The sequence below is a fragment of the Triturus cristatus genome, chromosome 5_1 (assembly GCF_964204655.1).
Source record: "Triturus cristatus chromosome 5_1, aTriCri1.1, whole genome shotgun sequence".
NCBI lineage: Eukaryota > Metazoa > Chordata > Amphibia > Caudata > Salamandridae > Triturus > Triturus cristatus.
The window spans coordinates 154,093,711-154,116,937 of record NC_140587.1 but is presented as its reverse complement, the minus strand read 5'-3'; the positions used below and the strand labels follow the sequence as shown (position 1 = coordinate 154,116,937).

Here is a 23,227-nt window from a genome sequence, read left to right as displayed (position 1 = left end):
CTTACGCTTTGTCATAAAAGTAATAGAAAAATAAGTCTGTTCAAGATAACAGTGAGGACTTCCTCTAGGGCTACCAACCGAGCTTCAGACCATTCTGCAACACAAAGACTACCACCCTCCAAGTCATGGATGACGGCTCCGTAATCAGAAAGAGGAATGGCCACCGATTCACAACAATGAAACTCAGTTGGGCTTCCCCGCCCAAGGGCCAGATGGGGACAAAAAGTGGGCCGGAGAGAGAGAGAGAGACAATAATGGATAGAAAAGTGTAGGAAAAAGTGACAGAGCAATAGGCACTGATAGTGCAATATGGATTGAAATAATAGATATAAATAAATTAATGAAATTAATGTCATCTGCTCTCCTGCAGAGTGTTACACGTCCATGCTTCAAAGCTAAAGGTAGATCCTATGCTCGCTCCAGAGTGGCACCTCACCTCAAAATCCCACCATACAAGAAAAAAACATAGGGAGGCACATCTTTCTCTGTTCAAGCAGCCAAACTATGGAATTCATTACCCCCAAACATAGGATCCGCAGATAACTATCTTATCTTCAGAAGACTACTCAAGAGTTGGCTCTTTCCTACATAACACCGTGCTCAAACACAAATGTACAGCACATCCTGGTGTATATAAACATTTAATTTGATTATATGTATGTAACTAGATATGTGTATTGATTGATATAAATATGCATAATAATATGTACTTCTGTATCTATATAATTATTACTTTACTCCTACTGTAAAAAAAAACTTTGACTCTCGTCAATGCACTACCCTACATTTCACCCTATACCTCTCTCAATATATCCTGTACCTCCACTCTCTGACTCATCCCAAACCTCATTCTACTACTATGATCTCGAAAATAACCCTTTCTAGACTCTTACCTCCTCTATCTCTCCTTGAATCACCCCAAACCTCATTTTAATACTATGATCTCCCAAACAACCCTTCGAAATTCTTCCCTCACCTATCCCTCCTTTGACTCATCCCAAAACTCATTGTACTACTATGATCTCCCTAATCCATTTTTAGAGATTCTTCCCGCCTTCATCCCTAATAAACACTTCTATCCCCCTTTATCCTTTTCAATGCAAATAACAGACTCTCATGTCTACCCTCAAATTAACTCGAATTTCATTATGCTAATCCTTTTTGGGTTCCGGAGTAGCTTGCTACTCGCCGAAAGCGCTTCGATGCCTCATCAAGGGTAGTAAGCGCCATATAAATACAATTACAATACAATACAACGCTTGTAGTCTGATTGACAGGTGCAGAACCTGTAACACAACCAATCACCATGCACCTTAAGTTGCATCATGGCTGGCCATAATTCAGGTCCTGTTAGTGCACGTGTAATTCCTGTAATGCACAGAGCAACAGGAACTCAGAGGAGAACATCACCTTCCGACCACGTGAGTGGGACTGAGCCAGAGCAGAATGTAGAGTTAGTACAAAAAAAATTCAACTCCTTTGGAGCCTGGGGCATGTTTGCTTGATTGGATGTCTTTGCATGTATGGATCAGTATGCACATGCCCATTCTCTCCCAGTAAGGCCACTCCCCAAGAAATCAAATGGGTACCATTAAGGCAGGTACAAAGGCTTTATGTAACCCAGTGTACGGCAGCAAGGTGCACCAGTGGGTCAAATGCTGACAGCATGCCATGCTTCCCAAGAATCTTCATTAATTTAATTCAAACCACTTCTTAGCCTTCTGTGAACATGGCCTAGAATACATCCTCCTTGGTCAAACAAAACTTTAATGGAATGAGTTTTTTCCATCATACTGTGTCGGTGCACTGCATCCCCAATACAAAACCGCGTAACAACAAAAACAGTTCAGAACCATGCTACCAGTTCCTACAGTGTGGTCCAGCATTTCTCTCTCTATCTACTTACCCTTTAATCCTGCAGTCCAAGCCTGACAACCCCCCAATATAATAGCTTCTGCACCTTGCCACTCCAGTGTATAGGTTTCATGAACATTAGTATGTGTCAATTTAAGAGTAACAGAGAGCCCATGTGACAATACCAGAGAGAGTGCAAGGGAGAAGTGAATAGTAGAGACCCCACGCGAGGTTGGCTGCTGTTGGCTTTCCTTCATACAGTCCGTTGTCACTATGAGGACAGAGTTCTGGCTCGAGCCCTGCCAGTTATTTAATCACACTAATTCGCACAATGCTGGTACAATGCTCTTTCAGTTAGCGTCTTCGCTCTCCACAGGTTGGATTATACTCCTCCAGTCATTCACCAGTGGGATAGCATGCAACATTGTTTCCCAGGCTTCAGTCCACTCACAATTCCTCAACCCCCTGTCTACCACCTACTGCAACACAACACGCTTACAACTGGCGCATTTGGTAGCTTCATTTCTCCAGCTGCTCAAACTATATGTCATTAGGTCCTTCCTGGTATTACCAGCTCATCACCAGTTGGCGTCTTGACAGGATTAGCACTAGGTCTGCACATTTAGATGTGACTGTGTTTGCTGTAGACCGGGGAACCCATCCAACCAGAAGACCCCAGTGTCTTGGCAATGGACGTATCCGTCGCCTCATTAATAACTTGCACTACTGTGTCCCAGTAGAAGTCCAATGTAGGGCATCTCCAAACCATGTGATATCCCTCAGCATCCTACGCGCCACATTTGGGGGAATCCTACCTGCAATCCGGGAACATGAGGTTGACCCTCTTGGGTGTCACATAGACCCTGTGCAAAAAGTAGAACTGTATCAACGTAAAGCACACACTGCACTGCACCTCAGGGGTCTGTCTAAGAATCCTAGTCCAATCTACAACACTGATGGGGGCATCCATGTCCAATGCCCAGCGCTCGCGCAGACTCTAGTTCACCTTTTGATTGTTCAACTTGTGTGTAATGTAATAATGGCATTGCATGTCTGCGTTCACTAATCTCACAGATACTCTGAAGACACACATGTGCCGGCGTCTCAGGCGCACTGGCCTGCCCCTACTCCAGTTTGCAGTCTCCACAGCCCCATATAACAGGAAGTAGAGCACTGGGAGCATATACTGCTCCATAAGATCCACAAAGTCTGCCCCTACTCCATTAACAAGCATCCCCAACTGTGGTCATGCCCAGGGCCACCCCGTCATGTAGTCCACTGCAATTATCTGGATGCGGTAAGGTCAAGAGTGCTGTGAGCGGGAGTTCAAGGGCATAAGATATGTGCTGCAGAGGACAGGACCACACATATGAGAGAGTAGTGACAAAATCCCCTCGCTCTGCGGATGGAGCATCCTTTAGGGGGCCGGCAGCAATCTTGCTAGAGCTTTTCTCTTGAGGGGACTGCAGCAGTATCTTTATGGCAGGCACCCCACCAGTGGTCAAGCCAACATGCTGCCAAATAACAGAGCTTCATTTCCGGGACAGCCATTCCCACCTCCAACGTGGGCAGTCTCAACTTTGCAAGCGCTATTCTCCTCCGTTGGGGCCCCCATATAAGCTGAAGTAGTGAGACATCTATGTCTCTAAAAATCTTCCAAGGAGCCTGTATTGAGAGAGTTGCAAAAAAATAACCTTGGTAGGAAGATTCTATTCGAAAAGGCAATTCTGCCCATTAGCGACAGTGGGAGTGAATGCCAGAATTTAATGGACTATCACAACAAGTACATTTCCGCAATAATGTTGCCGTCCAACAACCAATCTGCCATCCGGTAAATTCGTACCCCCCAAATACTAGGGGTGGGCGGAATTTGCGGAATTAACCTTCGCAAATTATCGCGAAAATGTTTAAAATTATCGCAAACAAGCAGAAATATCGCGAAGATGCGGAAGTTTTTTTCCGGCATGTTCGCGAGATTTTCTGCATGGTTGCGGGTCGCCAACTTACCCATGTGGTTGCTTGCGGGCGCGGCCATCTTGTTTTGAGTTGTTCTCGCGGTGCATGATCGCGAGAAGAAAGACGTGATCGTGCGACGCATGACGTCACTGCGGGCGTGAACTGTCGCGAGACAGCGCAAATGGCTAAAAACAATACAACATCTCATGGAGAACGCGACCGGATCAAGAAAACTTGTCGGCGAACGCAGGGATTCAGGTAAGGCGATCGCGCGCGCGCGAGAATGTATTATTTTACAGCGCGAGCAAGAAACAAATTATCGCCAAGCTGCGGAAACCGGAATTTTTGACATTTTCGCGCTCTCCGCGGAACGCGAAAATGTCAAATTATCGCAATTTCCGCGAACGGAACGAAATTTTCGCCCAGGCCTACCAAATACCTAATAGTAACTGGCTCCTAGGTATAGCATATAGCACTCGGGAGTACCTACGGTCTGTCACCCATCCCAGGGGCCGATATTGGATATGCGCAGAACTTCTCCCAATTAACTTGCAATCCCGATAGTCCTCCAAACTACTGTAGGGTCCTTAAGATCCCCTCTATGTCCCCCCGCCATTCCCTTCCTATACGTCATCATGCCATCTGCAGACAGCAACAGATACAGGAGAGTTCCATTAATAATTTGACCCCTGTAGTGACCACCCTGTCCGATAATTCTAACCAGTGGTTCAAGCACTAATCGCAATTGCCACTGGCGATAGCGGGCAGCCCTGCCAAGTACCTCTGCCTACTGGGTACCTCTTGAAGATAATGCCGCATGTCCTCACTTGAGCCGACTGGTTAATATATAACAGTCTAATCCAGCGGACAAATCCAATACCGAAGTCAATACAGGCCATTGCCATATATAGGAATTGCCACTGCAAGGAGTTGAAGGTTTTTTGTATATCTATCACCCTATATATCTAGAGCCATCGGACACTCTGGCAAAGGGTGTTGTTGAACCAGCTGTGGTATTCTCCTTCCATGCGTTAGATGCACCTCTTTAGTGAAGCACCCTGGCTGGTTTTCATTTTGTCACAAATGAGATAAATAGGTTTATTTTGTGCAACACAGTTGAGTGCAGGATAGCAGAATGTCCCGCCTCCTCAATTCTTTTTGGTCAGCACTGTGGAACCAACAGTCAAGTGGAAGCAAATCTTTGGAAATTATTCGAGGGTGTGCGGCACTAATCTTAGTGCAGAGACAAGGCATGCTCTATTGTTGCACTGTCTGGGGGTACTTGAAAACTTACCAGAGTTAAGTCCTGAGGAGGAATGCAATTTAAATGAATACGAAGTGAGTATTCGAAAACTTGATAAACATTATTAACCGAAAACTAGCACCATAATGACCATAATGGAGAGATATCATTTTGGGTTGAGAGCACAAGGTCAAAGCGAGACTGTTGAAAAATATGTTACCAACTTAAGGAAGCTTGCTTCTACATGCAAATTTGGAGCAACACTGGAAGAGAGAATAAGAGACCAATTTTTGTGAAGGTGTAGTAGTGATAAAGTACATGAAGAATTGTGTCTCAAAGATGAACCACCGCTTGATGAAGTGATTACAGTGGCAAAAATGGTAGAACACATGGTAGAAAGGAATTGAGTGTTACAAAGAAAGTAGAACAAACGGAGGAAAAAAATAATGCTGATGTGAGTCTGATTGATAAGAATAAGGTGGAAAACAAAGTAGGTTTTTGGGTAAATATTTCAGACGTTGCAGATAAGGTCACAAGGCAAATTCCAGCACCTGCCTGGCTTTGCATGTGATTTGAAATACATTAAAAAAGAAAGGACATTTAAGCAAGGGTTGTAATAGTAAAGCTGCGAATAGAATGTCACCAAGGGTGGTAAAGGAAATTACACAAGAAGTTATTTCTCAAGTTGAGGCGATAGATATAAATGGAAAAAGTAATCACCCAAGTGAGTTGGTTCTAATCAATGGGACCGTGATTGACATGCATTTTGATTCATGTTCCCAATTGACAATTGTATGAAAGTCTGTGTGTGAGCAGGAGCGCGAGACAGACCGGAAGTGGAGCAGGACGGTGCCGCTGGGCTCCGCTCAGGAAGCGGGAGACGGTCTAGCCTTCATGCCGACCTTAGGGGAGGAGCCAGGAAAGGAAGAGGAAGCGGGACAATTAAAAAGAAAAGAGACGCGAGGAGGATCGGGAGGAGCAGAGACGAACGTGGGAGAAAGGCGGACGCGAGGAGCAACGGGAGGAACAGCGACGAACGGAGGAGGACGGCGAGCGGGAGGAGAGGAGGAGAACGACGAGTCGGAGGACGGCGAAACCAGAAGTAACAGCGAGGATCTTACGGCGAACAAACCCGGTGGGCTGCAGGGAGGAGAAAACGCCCCGGGTCCCAACGCCGCGGTCCGGGGAACGGGCCGTGGCTCGAGGCAAGTGGCTCTCCAGGGACCTTTTGGGTGGGGGCGGTGCGGAGGCTGCGAAGGGTAGTGAAACACCAGGAAAAGGTGAAACCCTCCCCGACCCCCGCACTTCCCTTCCTACACGTTCCTTTGGTGATGGTAGCACAGTAAAACCCACGAGTAACAGTGACTCAGACTTTTCTTTTCTTCTTTCCTCCCTTCAAACCCCGAGTACCTCAAGCTGAGGATCCTGGAAACGAGGATGCGACACAACTCGCTATAGCAAGCTGCACATAAGGAAGGAACCCTCGGAAAGAGACTGTTTGTTTTGGATATACCTGTAACTGATAGAAGAATCCCTCATACTTATGCTTGGTTCTACTGTGACAACCCATCCCAACGTGTTAAATAAACACAGAGTCAGAACCTATATCGTGGTATAGACGGCTTATTACTGACCCACCACCCTGTTAGGGAATTCGGACTACCACACTGTGTTTGAGGGAAACCTTGAGGGAAAGGTTGAATAAACCTCTCAAGGAGAGTATACAATTGGCCAAAGCACAGGGTTCAGATTGAAAGCAAACCTTTCAGGATAGGATCATTGAATACCAAATGACTCCTCATTCATCGACAGAGAAAATTCCATTTGATTTATTTAAAGGGAGGTCACCAAACACTTTGTTGTGTCCCAGATGGATGCTGTGGAACAGAGGTGTAAAGAACATTGCAGTGGGGGATTGGAAGAAAGAGAGAAACTAAAGCAAGAAATGAGGAAAAAACGGTATAATGAACAAAAGAGAGTAAAGGAGGTATTGGTTATAGTGGGTGATTTGGTAAAAATAAAGGCACCAGTGGTTTGTGCACCATGGTCAAAATACACAAAAGTACAGAAAATCAAAAGATAGTTTAAAAATGCAGTGAAAATTGATGACAGTAGGGTGTGGAACCTAAGTCGCATTGTGGTTGTGAAACCTATGAAAAATGAAGAAGTGACAAAGAGTTTGAGTGAAAACATATTTTCTCCAAGTCAAAGTGGTGAGGTAGGCCAATATAGTAGCTCATACAAAGGAACATATAACGTACAAAGGAAAAGTATGAGAACATAGAAACGTCGAGAATATCTTAAGGATTTTGTTCACATGTAACTTGTACTTTCATCAAAAGGTTTCTTGAATCGTTCAAACATGTATATAATAGGTTTATGAGTCACAGCTGGCTGGGGTGCTCAATAAATATACTCTCTCTTCTTATAACTTACTTTGGGTAGAAACCCCAACTGGTCCGGGTGTATTAAGTCTTGTAGCTGGAGTAGTAGCCTATTGGCCAAGTATCTGGCTGATGATCTTATAATCAACATTCAATAAAGAAAGCAGCCAATGTGATGCAAAATTCTCGCTGTCCCTCCCTGGCTTAGTTAATGCCGTAATCAAGGCCTCACACAAGGACGGCAGCAATCCCCCCAACTGAGCAAGCAGGACCCCAACTGTCAGCGGACTCGGGGGAAATCGTGGCATGCCTCCAGTAGCTACCACAGCCACCTCCAACCTGCAACCCGAATCCAGACCATAACAGAAGTACATATGATCGCCTGACTCAAACACCAATTACAAAAGCGTGACTTTGAGTTCTGTACAACTCATCCCTACTAGTTATATGATCGAATTTGTGGTAGACGGTATGACCCTGGGCAGCGGCAAGCTGTCCAAGGAGCCAGCTGTGCTGTGGCTCACAAGGGATCTCAGTGTTATTGTGGAGCCGTGCTGCTGTAAGCGCTGCACTCTTTTCCTCCATGCTCCCCTGCTGTGTTGATGGTCTGGCATCTCAGGCACACCACACCCTTCTCCACCTATGACATTGTCTCTATGTAGAAGTGCCGGGCTCTACCTCTGTTGCCCCTCCCATGATGGGTGTCCAACTATTCCAAAGCCTCTAAGTGACTGGTGAAGAAGTAGGCCTTGTTGTCCATCTGGATCTGCTACTTAGCAGGGAAAATAAAAGCGTGCTGGAGATCCGAATCCCACAAATGTTTCTTATCAGCTATATAGGAGGCCATCTGTTTTTGAACTCTAGCTGTAAAGGGAAGATAGACACCCTGGTGTTATCCACCATGAAGGGGCCTTTTGCACAAGCTTCCGTCATGATAAAGTCACCGTTCCTGCAATGCAACAGGTTCGCCACCACTGGATTAGGGAATCCTCTTGCTTTGGGGGTGCGCGATGATACGCTATGTATCCACTACAAGACTTAAAACCTGGACAGCCTTTCAGGGGCAACCACTTAGTGCAGCCAGTACTTCCAAATACAAGAGTGTAAGAAATTGGATTACTGGTTGACTGGGGTTTTATCCCTGGTCAAGCTGCAACCACAATTCTTGTCAGGATAAGGCACAAGCCAACATTAAATTAGCCTGCGCTCAACCATCTGGTAGCTTGGCACAGAGCAGTCAGGCTTAACTTAGACGTAATGTGTAAAGTATCTGTGCAACACTTCAAACAGTAATAAAGTGAAAAACACCACACAAAATGGATTTCACACCAAGTTAGAAAAATAGACCTATTTTTAATAAATAAAACAAGACCAAATTGACAAAAAAACGATCAGTAGAACTGGAGATGTGCAGGTTTTAATATTTCAGTGAAATAGCACCAAAAATTACAAAGCACCAACTGTGGATATCTGGTCGTGCCGGCATGAGACAGTCACAATTTCAGGCCGACAGTGATGGAGCTCAGGCCGGCTACAGAGACCTAGTTAGGCCTGCTGAACAAAGTACCTTAAATGCTGGTTTACGGTGCGTTAAAAGGATCTGCAAAGATGCGCTGCCCTGCCAAGGCAATGCTTCAGTTTTGAGGTGCGGCGAGGCAAGTGCCTGCTTTGCCATCGAGAATCCTGTTGACGAGGGCTTGCAATGCGAAGTCTGCTGTCGAGGATGCATTGCGCAATCGGGGCAATGTGTCAGTTCTGAGGAGCTGCGATGTGGAGTCTGACATCATTGAGGCTGCTGTCAACAAGGAATGCGAGAGCCTGCACCACGGATGTGTCGCGCACCAGCAGTTCCGAAGAGGTGAAAGTCTGTGACGAAATGCGAGTCTGTGACGGACTTGATCCACAGAGCAGCAGCCATGGGTCAGGTCTGCTCTGGGTTGCGCCGCACAGCAGAGGAGATGTGTCAGTTCCGCTGGATCTCAAGAGGCTGGCAGAGCACCTTAGGCCCACTCCCAAGGGTCCAGGACTCAGGTGGCACCACTTGGCAGGGTAGACTCACAGATGGCAGATACTAGGTGCTGGGTTCACGTTTGTTGGAGCCTTCTGTCCCTCAAGCTCAAGTCAGAAGACCAGCTAACTAGCCCTTGTAGTCACACTGTGGTCCTGGGTTCAACAGATGTAGGTCCAATACATTTCACTCTGGCAAGAGGACATCAGCCCTTCAGAGTAGCAGTCCAGCAGAGTGGCAGTCCTTTCAGCAGCACAGCAGTCCTCTGGTAGAATATCCACAGGCCCTGAAGTGTACTGAAAAGTTGGTGTCTGAGGTCTAGTAGTTATACCCAGTTGTGCATTTTAAGTGAGGAGAAGCTTCTAGAGGCCTGCCTTTGAAGTGCACAGGTGCCCTGAATTATTTGCTCCAGACTAACTATAGGGGGTATGCAGTCCTTTGTGCACAGGCAGGGAACAACCTATTTTAGTGTAAGTGGGGCCGTGCCCAGCTCCTCCCTCCCATCCTGCCAAGGATGGCCCATCCAGGCACATCTAAGCTCCCTATGGTGTGTGGCCGTCTAGGGGTAATACACAAAGTCCAACTGTCAACTACACCCAGTCAGGTGGCAAGCACCAAATGGCTAGGGCAGGAAAATGCCAGCTTTCTAAAAGTGCCATTTTTAAAATTGTAATTTAAAATTCAAGTTCACCATAAGTTAGTACGTTTTATTACAATTCCAATGACACAAAGCATCAGCTGGTTACCTGCTCCCGTTTGGAAAATATCACTTATTAAATGCAATAAGGTAACTCCAATGTTATCCTATGGAAGAGTTAGGTCTTGCAGTGTGAAACATTTATGTAAGAGTTTTTCACTACTAGGAAATATAAAACTTGAGGGAGCCTTCTGTCCCTCAAGCTCAAGTCAGAAGACCAGCTAACTAGCCCTTGTAGTCACTCTGGGGTCCTGGGTTCAACAGATGTAGGTCCAATACTTTTCTCCCTGGCAAGAGGACATCAGCACTTCAGAGTAGCAGTCCAGCAGAGTGGCAGTCCTTTCAGCAGCACAGCAGTCCTCTGGTAGAGTATCCACAGGTCCTGAAGTGTACTGAAAAGTTGGTGTCTGAGGTCTAGTAGTTATACCCAGTTGTGCATTTTAAGTGAGGAGAAGCTTCTAGAGGCCTGCCTTTGAAGTGCACAGGTGCCCTGAATTCTTTGCTCCAGACTAACTATAGGGGGTATGCAGTCCTTTGTGCACAGGCAGGGAACAACCTATTTTAGTGTAAGTGGGGCCGTGCCCAGCTCCTCCCTCCCATCCTGCCAAGGATGGCCCATCCAGGCACATCTAAGCTTCCTATGGTGTGTGGCCGTCTAGGGGGAATACACAGAGTCCAACTGTCAACTACACCCAGTCAGGCGGCAAGCACCAAATGGCTAAGGCAGGAAAATGCGAATTTTCTAAAAGTGGCATTTTTAAAATTGTAATTTAAAATTCAAGTTCACCATAAGTTAGTATGTTTTATTACAATTCCAATGACACAAAGCAGCAGCTGGTTACCTGCTCCCGTTTGGGAAATATCACTTATTAAATGCAATAAGGTAACTCCAATGTTATCCTATGGAAGAGTTAGGTCTTGCAGTGTGAAAAATTAATGTAAGAGTTTTTCACTACTAGGAAATGTAAAACTTAAAAGTGAATGTCCTATTTCTTAAATATATTGCACTCTGCCCACTGTGCAGTCCAGGGCCTACCATAGGGTGACTTCTATGTTTTGAAAAGGAATGTTTGGCACTGGCAAAGGATTTATTTTGCCAGGTCGAAATGGCAGTTTAAAACTGCACATACACAGGCTGCAATCGCAAACCTGAGACATGTTTAAAGTGCCACTTGAGTGGGTGGCACAATCAGTGCTGCAGACCCACTGGTAGCATTTAATTTACAGGCCCTGGGCACATGTAGTACCACTTTACTGGGGACTTATAAGTAAATTAAAAGTGCTAATTGAATATATGCCAATTCTACTGTGTTTTAAGGGAGAGCACAAGCACTTTAGCACTAGTTAGCGGTGGTAAAGTGCGCAGAATCCTAAAGCCAGCAAAAACAAAGTCAGCAAACAGGAGGTCTGAAGCTAAAAAGTTAGGGGGAAAACCACACTCAGGATGCCAGGTCTAACAATGAGCATGGAGGAGCTCTCAATACTCTCGGTAGGCCAACCACCCATATTTTGTAATGTCGGGCCCATCCCTCCTGGTTCTCCATCCTCAACTCAATGGATGTGGACCAGTCATCCAGCTCCCTCTATCATTTTTGGAGTACGACTGCTGCCAGTGCCAAGTTAGCCACTGCTTGTTCAACTTGGGTCACTCTCCCTGCCATTTTCTGATGGTCAGCCCATAACAGCCTCATATCCATAGATAAGGTGTCAATTGTGGGCTCCAGCAAGTCTCTTGTTGCATTAATGGCTGCCAGGCTAGCATCTAACTTGATCTCCATTGCTGTCTCGTCCCCAGAAGTTTGCTGGTCAGATGCCTGCAATGGCTGGCCGCCAATCAGGGCGGTTTCTCCATAGGCTCCCTCTCAATTATGGTGGGTTCTACCCATCATAGGTTTCACAAGGGCAGCCGGATAGCCACCAGTTTGTGCAGGGCCACCCACAGTCCAGCCTCGCTGGGTGTCACTCACAGGGGGGTATGCCGCTCCACCATTTTTTGGGGGGAACCGGGTGCCTCCAGCAGATTTTGCTCACTCAAGCCTCCATCTCTAATGTCTCAGCTGGGCAGCATCAATGCCAGGCACCAGCAGGCCCACACCCAAACCAGATCAGACCCAGTAGCCACCTCCATCCGTGCTCCACTTACCTCTCTCCCCCCCTCCACAGCAGCAAACAGGAGGAAATCTTTGCTGCAGGGCGCTGCTGCCATCTTAGCTGCAGTCGCTCGTCCAGAGGAGCCACTCAGCATGAAACTCTGATCTCACAGCGGCTCACCCTCTGGTCCCCAACACCGGCCACTGTGGTCGGGCCCCCCATGTCTTCACATTCCTCACAGGTCCCTGCGTGTTAAAAGTGAAGTTCCCAAGGCAGTGATTAGGTGGTGGCGGCCAGTGACATAAGCGCTGCAACGACCTACCCTATCACCACCCAGATCTGCCCTCTTCTTGGTCAAACAATTAGTCAAAAGCTAATTAATTATGCAACACCACAGCAGCCCTATATGAATGTGAAAGGTTCTTGGGAAATATATTGCAGAACAAATAACATTAATTGAAACTTAATTAGCATTTACGCGCTTCTTACAGGTAAACTAATAGTTCAGATACTCATGCTTTTCTTCTATCATAGATGGAGAACTTGTGAAGACGTTTGCGCCCCCCAACTCGTGGATGTACCTCAGGGAAGAAACCAGGTAAGTATTTCAAATGACTGAAATGAATAGTAAACTCAATAAAAACCTTATGCTCTCTGATCTTTCCTGTAGCTCCCTATGATTGTTGAATGTTGTGTTTTCGTCTCTTCGCCTTATCTGAAATATTTGTCTTGTCCCTTTCGGGTGACAATTCAAAATTAATTAATTAAATGCTTATTTCAGTCCAGTTCCACTTTCCCTTATAGTCTCTCTCCTTCATTCGAATTCAGTTCCCCTGTTCTGGGTTTCTGTGGTTAAGTGAGGTTTTCTGACTCCCATTTCCCAAAGTTTCCTGCTTCTTGGCTTGTTTCTGTTACACCTTTGCTTGCCACCAACCTGGCTGAGCCACAGCCCTTCTTAACTGTGGCTGGGACTACTGACTTAACCGGTTAGTTGGCAGCATCCTCTAGTCCTTGGACCACTCATCGTTCTTCTCCTTGACAATGCTCTCCCTGTCTTCTTCTCCTGGGCTGCTTTGGTGTCCATCCTCGCCAGGGTAAACGTGCTTATGTCGCGGGTAGCCTTCGCCTATGGCCTGCAGGACCTGGATTCCTTTGTCCTCCTTCTGGTCTGCGTCGGTGTCCCTGGGCATCCTGCAGCTCCTGCGCAGCTCCGCATCTCTCTACTGGCAAAAGCGGTTTAGTCCCTCTTACCTCTTGACTAGTGTTGAGTCTGTCTTTTCTTTCCTTCGTCTGTCTTCTCTTTTTCTGCTAACTAGTCTGCTTTCTGTTTCTTTTCCCTAGCTGAAACAGTCCTCTTTATTTTCTTACACACTGTTCTGGGAAGTAGGAGGAGAAAAAATATATGCAGCGCAGGATACCGTCTTCAGGCAATTTCTCCCTACTATAATACCCCATCTCCCTACTCTTTTGAGACTTCACAAATGTTGAGGACCATGCTTAGGGTGACTCCCCGCCCGTAATCTTTATGGACTGTCCGTAATTTCGCCCTAATGTCCGTTGTCCGTGATTGATGGTTTAACAAATTGCATTTGTCTGTAATTGAGAAGTGAAAGGGATAGAGTTCCTGTGCTGTGTTCCCAAGTGAGGGTCAGACAGATAAACAAGTAACAAGCCTTCTTGCCAGGGTGCCTGCTTCCAGAAAAAAATGCAAACGTGTGCAATTCGTAAATCTGCAATTGTAAAAGCTGCTCTGGAGCCAGTATGGGCTTTTATTGATGGAGTCTCTTGAAGCTTACTGTGACACAGATATTATTTTTTTGAGAGGTACTGTAAGGGTGAACCAAGCTGAGCAATGGAGTGCGTGCTTTTTATAGACAGTTATAACAAATGTTTGCACTAGGTGTAATCTGTATATTACTGAAATCTATACTTTAGAAGCACTTTTTATCTTGAACCTAAATTTAAGTGTGCATTTTGTGGCAACCTATATTATACTGCATGTAATGCACGTTTAAAATAATGACACATTCACAGTGCTTTCAAGGACCTCGTAGCACTAAGGATACATAAGTCACTTTTCCCTGTTGCACCAAACAGGATTCAATTCTATGGTCCTCTGGTTGCAAACATAGACATCTGTAGTGATTGCATTAACCAACAGAGGTTGCATAGCATAAATTAGTGCATTTCCCACTGATTAGTTTAACTTTCATTTATTTTTTCGTTTAATCTATGCATGGTTACTTGATGAACAAAAGGTCGTCAAAATAGTTACAGAAGATTTTGTTCTTTTTAGTCACGCCTTTGATTCTGCTCTCGCTGACGTCATCCCCAATGCAATAGTATTAATGCACTTTGACAGCGGCTTTGAATAGTTATGTAGGTCCAAAACTCACATTTTTAGACGTAATGCAACAAGACAACTTGATGCGCTGCTTGCAGGAATGTGCCATATCGATCAAAATATGGCGAATGCCTATCTTCTGCCTGCACTGACACACAATCGGCAGTCTAGCACAAATGCATGTACCCTTGAGCCATGGTGCAAGGGTGCCTTTGTTACAGGCAGGATTGTTTTTGTGCTGGAAAATATACCTTCCCGGACAAAAAAAATCTTTAGAGGCATTTTCCTCTTTCTGATTGTGCTGCTCTGTGTGTGCTGCAGAATGCATTACATTTAGAAAGAGGAAACAATAAGGAGAAATAAAGATATTTCTCCTTGTTGCCCCTCCCTTGAAAGGGGATACAATTCTGACGCATTCCTAGGTCTACCAGTGTTTGTAAATCTGGGAATCTTTAGAACACATGGGTGGATGCGTGGGAACACCCATGCCATACCTTCCTGCAGTAGCGGCTGGTGACATTTGAAAGCAGTGGGGCGTAAAATCATTCTCATACTGCACGCAGCGAGCGTAGCGAGCGAGCCAGGACAACCTAAGGGGGATTTGGGGGGACTCCCCCCCCCAAGAAAATTTTGAAAAAAGAGTGTGAAAAATGGTGCATTTTCAAGCAAATTTGAGAAAGCAGGGAGGTCAAATAAAGCAATTGTGAAAGCGCAGTTATACATTAATAAAGAGATGTCATATAACATAGGTAGCTGCTTATTCAGTATAACCAGAGAGCTTCATAACAGACTTCGAGACACAATGCATTTCTGAGTACAGACACAGACATAGCAACTACCAGACTCTGGGCCCCCAGACCAAACTACCATGCAGACGAGAATGCATTTATTTCAGTTTATATTTAGATACTATCTAGATACTAAGCTAAGCCGTCCAAAAGAGACCACAAAACTTACAAATTACTAATTTAATTATACCCTGTCAAGTTTTGTAGTCTCTTTTCTCACTCACTCCATCACCATGTTTGTTCATGAACCCTCAGGCATTCAGCATTCAAATTTCGGGGGGCACACATAGAATATTGCAAAGGAGGACTGTGCTGATGAAAACATAGCTTATTGCTGGTCTATCAGGAATCTTCCTCAAATAGAGCGCAATGGCACGCTGTTGGTTGCAGACAACGTGGTGGTGTTAGCGTGGTTTCCATGCGATGGAGGGCTCGTGTGCTAAGTGCCAGAGTCAGAGTAGATGACACCTTTGTGAGGGGAAGTCATTTCATTCCTTCTAATTTCCTGAAAACATGCAACACAGAAATATTGGGTCTCTCGCACGACCACAAAGAGATTGTCATATTTATTATACTACCAGCAAAGTTTAAAGAAATGAGTACAAACTCTGAAGGTATAGCTTCAATACCACAAGCCATAGAGCACAACAGAGGTTTTCATGCATTGGTGTGGCGTTTCCTTGTACAGTTTTCACCAGGCATTATTTTGATACATTTCTGCTTTAGAAAAAGTGTTGTACTTTCGCTTTACTTGGAAATCCCAGTTCAAGTGCAAGCACCTGTTGGCACCTAAAAAAGGATTTTCGAGCCCAATAAAATATTGGCCTATGAGTCGAGATAACTTTCAAATGGAGCTACATGTCAGTGTGTCCGTTGACATTCTAATATACCAACACCTTTCAGAAAGTGCTTCAATTGAAGTAGAAGCAGATATAAGCGGAGAAGCCTAATAAAGGCAGTTTCCCACTCATCGGAGGTTTGGTGGATATGGCGGACAGGTATGATCAAGGCATGACAGTGCTAAGCTGCACAGTTTGAGAGAAGCCATCAGTGCTGTGTTTGTGATGACAGCCTGAGCATATTGGTAGTGCTCCGGTGTACGAAAGAACTGGCAGTATGTGGATGTGCAGCTAGGAGTGGTAAGTCTTCAGCTCTGACTGAACCCGACCGCACTGTCAAGGCAGCCATACCAAGAAGACCGTACACAGTTACATGATGACCGGAAAGTCCGGAATATCACTCAGGCTCAGGGATGCGAGCCTTCATTATTAATATTCAGTCCCAGTCCCACTCATTAACGCGGCGCTGACCTTTCCGCCTGCATTCGTCGTGGCTGCTCCTCACGTCTCTCTGGAGTCAGTCACTCAGATCTCTGACTCTGAGATTAATAATGCATCGCCCGGCACCCTAGGCAAAACCGTCTCGTCTCCATACATGATTTGAATGAATGACAGTCGCGGCTCGCATCGCAATACTCACAGGGTGGGGTTGCGGGGGTGAGTCACGGGGGGTAGCACGGGGGGGCGGGGAATTAAAATAAAAAAGAAGGAAAACTTACCTGACCGCCAGTCCGCGCCGCCTCTGCTGGGCCCTTGGCGCCTTCACTAGAGTGGCAACCCCTCAGCCAATACTGGCTCCAGCAGCGCCAGGATTGGCGTAGAGCAGGGTTACTCGCCGCCCGCCTGCCATTAGGAGACCGAGGGTTGAGCCTTTGATCAACCCTCGCTCTCCTAATGGGCATGCGCCAGCCAGAACAGACACTAGTGCACATGACTGGGCACGGCTGAAAAATTCACCGACCTTCACCAGTCATGCTCACTTGTGGTGCTGCCTGCCCCTGGTCTGACAATGCATCATGCATGTCATTCAACATGACGCCGGACCGCCCACCCCCTTCAGACGCTGAAGGGGGTGGGCGGTCCACATCATGCTGACCGACATGATTGTCAGTTCTCCCTCGGCGTCTCTGAACTTAAGTAAACAGAGTCAGTTTGCTTAAGTTCCCAGACGCCGAGGGAGCTGCGGGCGCGGGTGGCTTCTGGGTCAACGCCCCAGCGCCTTAATGGGCACACCGCCACTGCCTTCCTGGTGTAGTGCAACACAAGGCAGCGACTTGCACTGCCTTGCGTTAGAACACATTTACTGAGCCACGCAGGGTGCCTCTGCGTGGCATGGTAAATCTCATTCCAGGTTTTCCATTGCATTGCGTGGCACATGAGTGACGCAAAACCTTGATAAATATGGAAAAGCATTTATAAATGGAATAGAAAAGCATTTATAAAGCGCATGGCTACCCGGAGGCATCCCAGCGCTAGTACCAACATCAGGCAGGGAACAGAAACTAGGGAAAGAGAAAAGTTTTCATAAGTTTCCGAAAAAACATATGATCAGGAGTGGAGCGTAAATAGAGGGGAAGAGCATTCCAGAGCTTAGAGGCATTATAGGAAAAGAGCCTACCCCCACTTCTGGATCTCTTAATCCTGGGAACCTCAGTAAGGTAGAGATAATCTGACCTGAGTTTACGTTTAGCTTTGTAGGGACGAATCAAGGTAGAAATTGAAGAGGGGCCAAGTCCCTGTCTTATTTTATGCACTAAGCATAGGGACTTAAATTTAATTCGTTCCTGCACCGGAAGCCAGTGAACGGAGCGGAGGGCCGGTTCTGCTGAGAGTCTAAAGGGGACCCCCAAAAGAAGCCTCGCTGCACTGTTCTGAACAGATTGAAGTTTCTTAATGACTGAGAGGGGGGAGCCCAAATAAAGGGCGTTCCCATAGTCTAATCTCGAGAGAACTAATGACTGGATCATTGCTTTCTTAGCTAAGGGAGAGAGAAGGGGTAGTACCTTACGGGCCATTCTAAGAAGGCCATAGCAGAGGGCTTCTGTTTTCCTAGCTTGCGTTCTAAGGCTAAGATCCTGGTCCAGCCATACCCCCAAGCTCTTAATCTCCGTTTTAGGAGTAGGGGCTGGACCCATACAAGTAGGCCAAAGCTGGATGGGATTATATTGGAGGGGATTGCCCAGGATCATGATCTCAGTTTTACCTCCGTTAAGTCTAAGTTGGGAATCATCCATCCAGTATGAAATGTCTTTCAGGCAAGAGTGGATGGTGTGAAATTCTTGATTGGTTTGGCTAAGTCCAACCACTAGCTGAGTATCATCAGCGTAGGTGATCATTTTAACTCCATAATGTTCTATTTTGGCAGCCAAAGGGGACATATACACATTAAATAATGTAGGGCTAAGAGAGGAGCCCTGAGGAACCCCATTTGGCAGATGTGTAGATTTGGAGACAGTGTTGTCATTGAAGACCTGAAAAGTTCTGTCCTCCAAAAAGGAGGATAGCCATTGAAGTGCCGTGCCCCTGATACCAATATTCCTGAGCCGCTGGATCAAAGTCAGGTGGTTCACCGTATCAAAGGCAGCACTCAGATCAAGAAGTATAATGGCTGCTGATCCTCCGATGTCCAAAATCTTTCTACTTCCCTCCATCACTGCCAAAAGCGCCGTCTCAGTGCCTTGCCGTGGACGGAAGCCAGTCTGGGAGGGGTGTAGGAGGCCATATTTCTCCAGAAACCCTGATATGGTTCCATTGACATGTTTCTCGGTGATCTTACTAATGGCTGGAAGAAGAGAAATGGGACGATAGTTACCTGGGTCCGTCGGATCCAAGTTAGGTTTTTTAAGGAGAGCTTTTACCCTTTCCTCTTTCCACCTAAGGGGGACTGTTCCAGTGGTTAGTGAGGAGTTAATCAGACTGATTATGTAAGGACCTATGATGGGGGTAACTTGTTTCAGTATGTTCATAGGGGCTGGGTCAGCTGGGGAGCCGCTTTTAAGCGTAGTCCAGAGGGGGTTGAAGATTTCCGGTGTTACTAAAGGGAAATCTTCCAAAATGGGATTTATTTGAGGGTCCATGCGAGTTTGAGGGGGGGGGGGTCTTCCTCTGTCTTGATGGGAAGGGATTCAACAATAAGCTGCACTTTATTACTGAAATAATTGGCGAGTTTATTGCATTGTTCACCCGAAATATCAGGAGCTGCTTTGGGGGAGGGGACTTTAATGAGATTATTGATAATATTAAAAGTTTCTCTGGAGGAGTTAGGTGCTTCCAGAATTCTCTTTTCATAGTATGAAGCCTGGATATGCCCTGTAATGTCTGAAAAAAGCCAGTGATATTAGCATATGGTATCCTGCCTTCCCTTACCTTGGTTATGTACCTTTTTCATTTTTAAATATTGTGTCAGATTATCCTGTGATCTGTTTTTATTTAACACAGTGTCCTATTCATCATACAGAATTGTACAAAAACACTGTCTTCTGGTTTAAAAGAGGATTGAGAAAAAGGAATTATTCTAGGAAGTGGCTTAAGTGCATTAAGTGTAACCGGGAAGCCTGGGTACAAATCCCGGATTCCCTGCGTAACTAAATTGTGTAATCTAAGCTGAATCAATTTACCCGATGTGCCTAATTTACTTGATAGTGACATTTGAGAGCACTTTCAAGAAATTCAGTTTAAGATGGACCGTGTACAAATCACTCACTTGTTTGTTTTATTAACCTCTTCAGCGCGGCGCGGATTTCCGCGCCACGCTGAAGATTCAGTGCGCGGGCGGGGCCATGACGGAACGGTTCCATCATGCGCACAGCGCAACCGACGTGCATGACGGAACCGTTCCGTCATGCGCGTCGAAGGGGTTAACCTGTTATGTTCCACCATCCATAACAATATGATTTTTTTTTTTTTTTTTTTTTTTTGTTGAAACCGTTTATTGCAATCTCAAGTATATACAAGTATGGGCCTACAACCTTCCGGCCGGCCGCTAGAGTGACAGGAGCACCTGACAAACTTACAAAAGGGCACTTGGCGTTACAGAGAAGCAAATCAGGAGACATCAACGACGTGGGCCACATGACTCTAAGCCCACAATACGGTTTCATTTTATACACACGCAACAACATAGACAAACACACCCGCAAGGCAACCCGCAATCGAAGGTAACCACACGTGCTCCTCGAATGAGGGACCCCGACCATCCACAGGAATCTGAAGAGGGGGAAGGGAAACAAGTCCAGGACTGGGGGAACTCTGTGCCCGGGGCTGGGGGAGGGGGTCAACTAGGGGGACGGAGCCGGTGAGGCAGCAGGCAGCAGTGGTGGCTCGCAAATACCCCCGCGGTAGGCGTTCCAGGGGCCCCATATTTTCACCCACGCCCCAGGCTTGCCCCTCGCCACATACACCACCTTTTCTCGGAACATGCACCAATCCATATGTTCTTTCCAGGCCGACACCGCCGGGGGCCGCTGGGATCCCCACAGTTGAGCGATGTCACGCTTAGCTATCATATATCCCAGAGTCACCCATCGCGTCTGCGAAACCGAGTAATCAGTTGGTTCCCACACATTCAGCAAGCATCTCCTCGCTTCAGGCAACAGTGCGACATGCGTAACCAGACGCAGGACCTCATGCACACCACGCCAGAATCGCTCCACCTTCGGGCATTCCCACAAAATATGCAAAAAAGTCGCCAAAGCACCACACCCACGCTTACACAACCCATCCTCAGCATAACCCATACGCAGAAGCCTTGGCCCCGTCATGTAAACCCGGTGGAGTATCTTAAGCTGGACGAAGCGAAGGCGAGCCGGTATGGCCACCTCCTTCGGAGAGGCCACCGCGGAAATCCAGTCTTCGTCGTCCAACTCCAGCCCGTCGGCAACCCAAGCCTCACGGAGGCCGGTCAGCAGGCCCGAGCGGTCATTAATCAATTTTTTGTAAATGAGGGAGATCGTGCTATCCGGAACGTGGCCGTCCAGCACTCTATCCTCCAGGGGGGAAGACTCCGGGATGGAGGCGGCGTCTGGGAAGACGGAGCCCAGCGCATGATGGACCTGCAAATACCGAAAGTATTCACTGCCCTGCAGCTGAAACTCCGTCTGCAGCGTCTCGAATGTTTTAAATCCCCCTCTCGTCCAGAGGTCCCCCACTTTACTGATGCCAATCGTGTCCCACTTCTCGAAGCCCTTCAAGGTCCACAGGGAGCCCAACCGTTGAGGCGCATACAACGGCGACGCCCGGGTCAAACGGTCCTTCCACCCCATAGCTGCATTGGCCGCGTGCCACACCCGCACCATGACACGCGTGGGCCCCGTCAAGCGGGGGTCCGGCGCGCCAGAGTAGAGTGCTCGATTGTAGTCGCCACCGGGGAGGAGCATCTTGTCCATTTCAAATGCCGGGTTCAAGGCGGGTCCATAGATGCCGTGATTAATTGCAGCTAGCTGGGAGGCCCAGTAATACCGCTTAATGTCCGGGAGGGCAATCCCCCCGTCATACCACGGGAGCGTCAACTTCGCCAGGGCTATACGCGGCCTCCCGTCCCAGAACAGGCGGCGCTGTAGACTCTCCACCTCACGGAAGTAGCGCGCCGGGACTAGGTCCATAGTGTTCTGGAGAGCGTACAGGAAGCGCGGCAACGACATCATCTTAAACAATGCCGCCCGGCCGAGCGGCGAAAGCGGCAGGTGCCGCCAGCGCGCGACGTCCTCCTTCAAGCGCTGGAGGGGGGGAAGCAAGTTTCGCTCGTAGCGGGCCGCCGGGTCCAGCGTGATATAGACACCCAGGTACCGAAACCCCTGCGAGGCAATCTGGATCGGACATCCCCGCGGGAGGACGGGAGCCTCCCCGGAAAGCACATAGACACATGATTTAGCCCAGTTGATGACAAGGCCTGAGTTACGGCCAAAGGAGCGCAGGACATCAACCAGGACAATCAGTGATTTGCGCGGGGAGGCTAGGTACAGAAGGATATCGTCAGCGTAGAGGGACACGCGGTCCTCATACTCGGGGGTCCAACGGAGACCACGGGTGGAAGGGTGCCACCGCAGCCACTCCGCCAGGGGTTCCAAGGCCAATGCAAACAGGAGCGGCGACAAGGGGCAACCCTGTCGCGTGCCCCGTCCCAGCGCGAACGGGGCCGAGACTCGCCCATTCACTACCACCTGCGCTAACGGGCCCGAGTACAACAATTTGACCCAGCTGATGAATCCCGGTCCAAATCCAAATTTCGCCAGCATCGCCCAAATGTATGGCCATTCGAGCGTGTCAAACGCCATGGTGGCGTCTAAGGACGCCAAGATGGCCGGCTCCCGCACAAACGGAACACGCGCGAGCACCCCGTGCAAGCGCCGCAGATTGAGGGCCGTGTTGCGATGGGGGATAAAGCCAGACTGGTCTTGGTGGACTAAATCGCCCACCACGCCGACCAGCCGGTTGGCAAGCACCTTGGCAAGGATTTTGGGCTCCGCATTCAAGAGCGAGATAGGCCGATAGGAGGTAACCCGGTCTCGGGGTTTCCCCTCCTTGTGGATCACCACGATTGTAGCCAGACGTTGGTCCGGCGGGAGGGAGCCCCGCGAGTGGGCCGCAAGGAACATCGCGCGGAGGTGGGGTGCCAGTACGTCCGGTCGTAGCTTATACAACTCGATAGGGATGCCGTTCGGGCCCATGGCCTTGCCAGATGCAACCGAGCGTATAGCGAGGGCAATTTCGTCCGAGGTAGGAGCAGCATCCAACGACTCCCTGTCCTCCACCGAAAGGGAGGGCAGCGCGATATCTCGAAGCAGGGCATGAGAATCCGCCTCCGAGCAGGGAGAGACCGGGGAATACACCTCGCGGAAATAATCCGCGAAGCAAGAGACAATGTCTTCTGGCTCGGTGACACGTACACCATCCATCCTCTCAATCAGCGGAACCACACGACTCGCTCTCTCCTTTTTATCCAACCACGCAATCAATTTACCAGCCTTATCACCCACATCATACAGTCGCCCCTGTTGCTCTCTACTGAGGCCCCTGGCTGCCTCC

At 47.6% G+C, this 23,227-nt stretch overlaps 1 long non-coding RNA gene across 1 annotated transcript in view; it reads left to right on the top strand.

Annotated features, from left to right (window-relative positions):
* Positions 1-23,227, top strand: part of LOC146830451 (uncharacterized) — a 236,195-nt gene that overhangs the window by 33,428 nt on the left and 179,540 nt on the right. Inside the window, exon 2 of the long non-coding RNA XR_014961156.1 lies at positions 12,768-12,831. This is a non-coding gene — a long non-coding RNA (uncharacterized LOC146830451). The remainder of the gene's footprint in view (positions 1-12,767; positions 12,832-23,227) is intronic.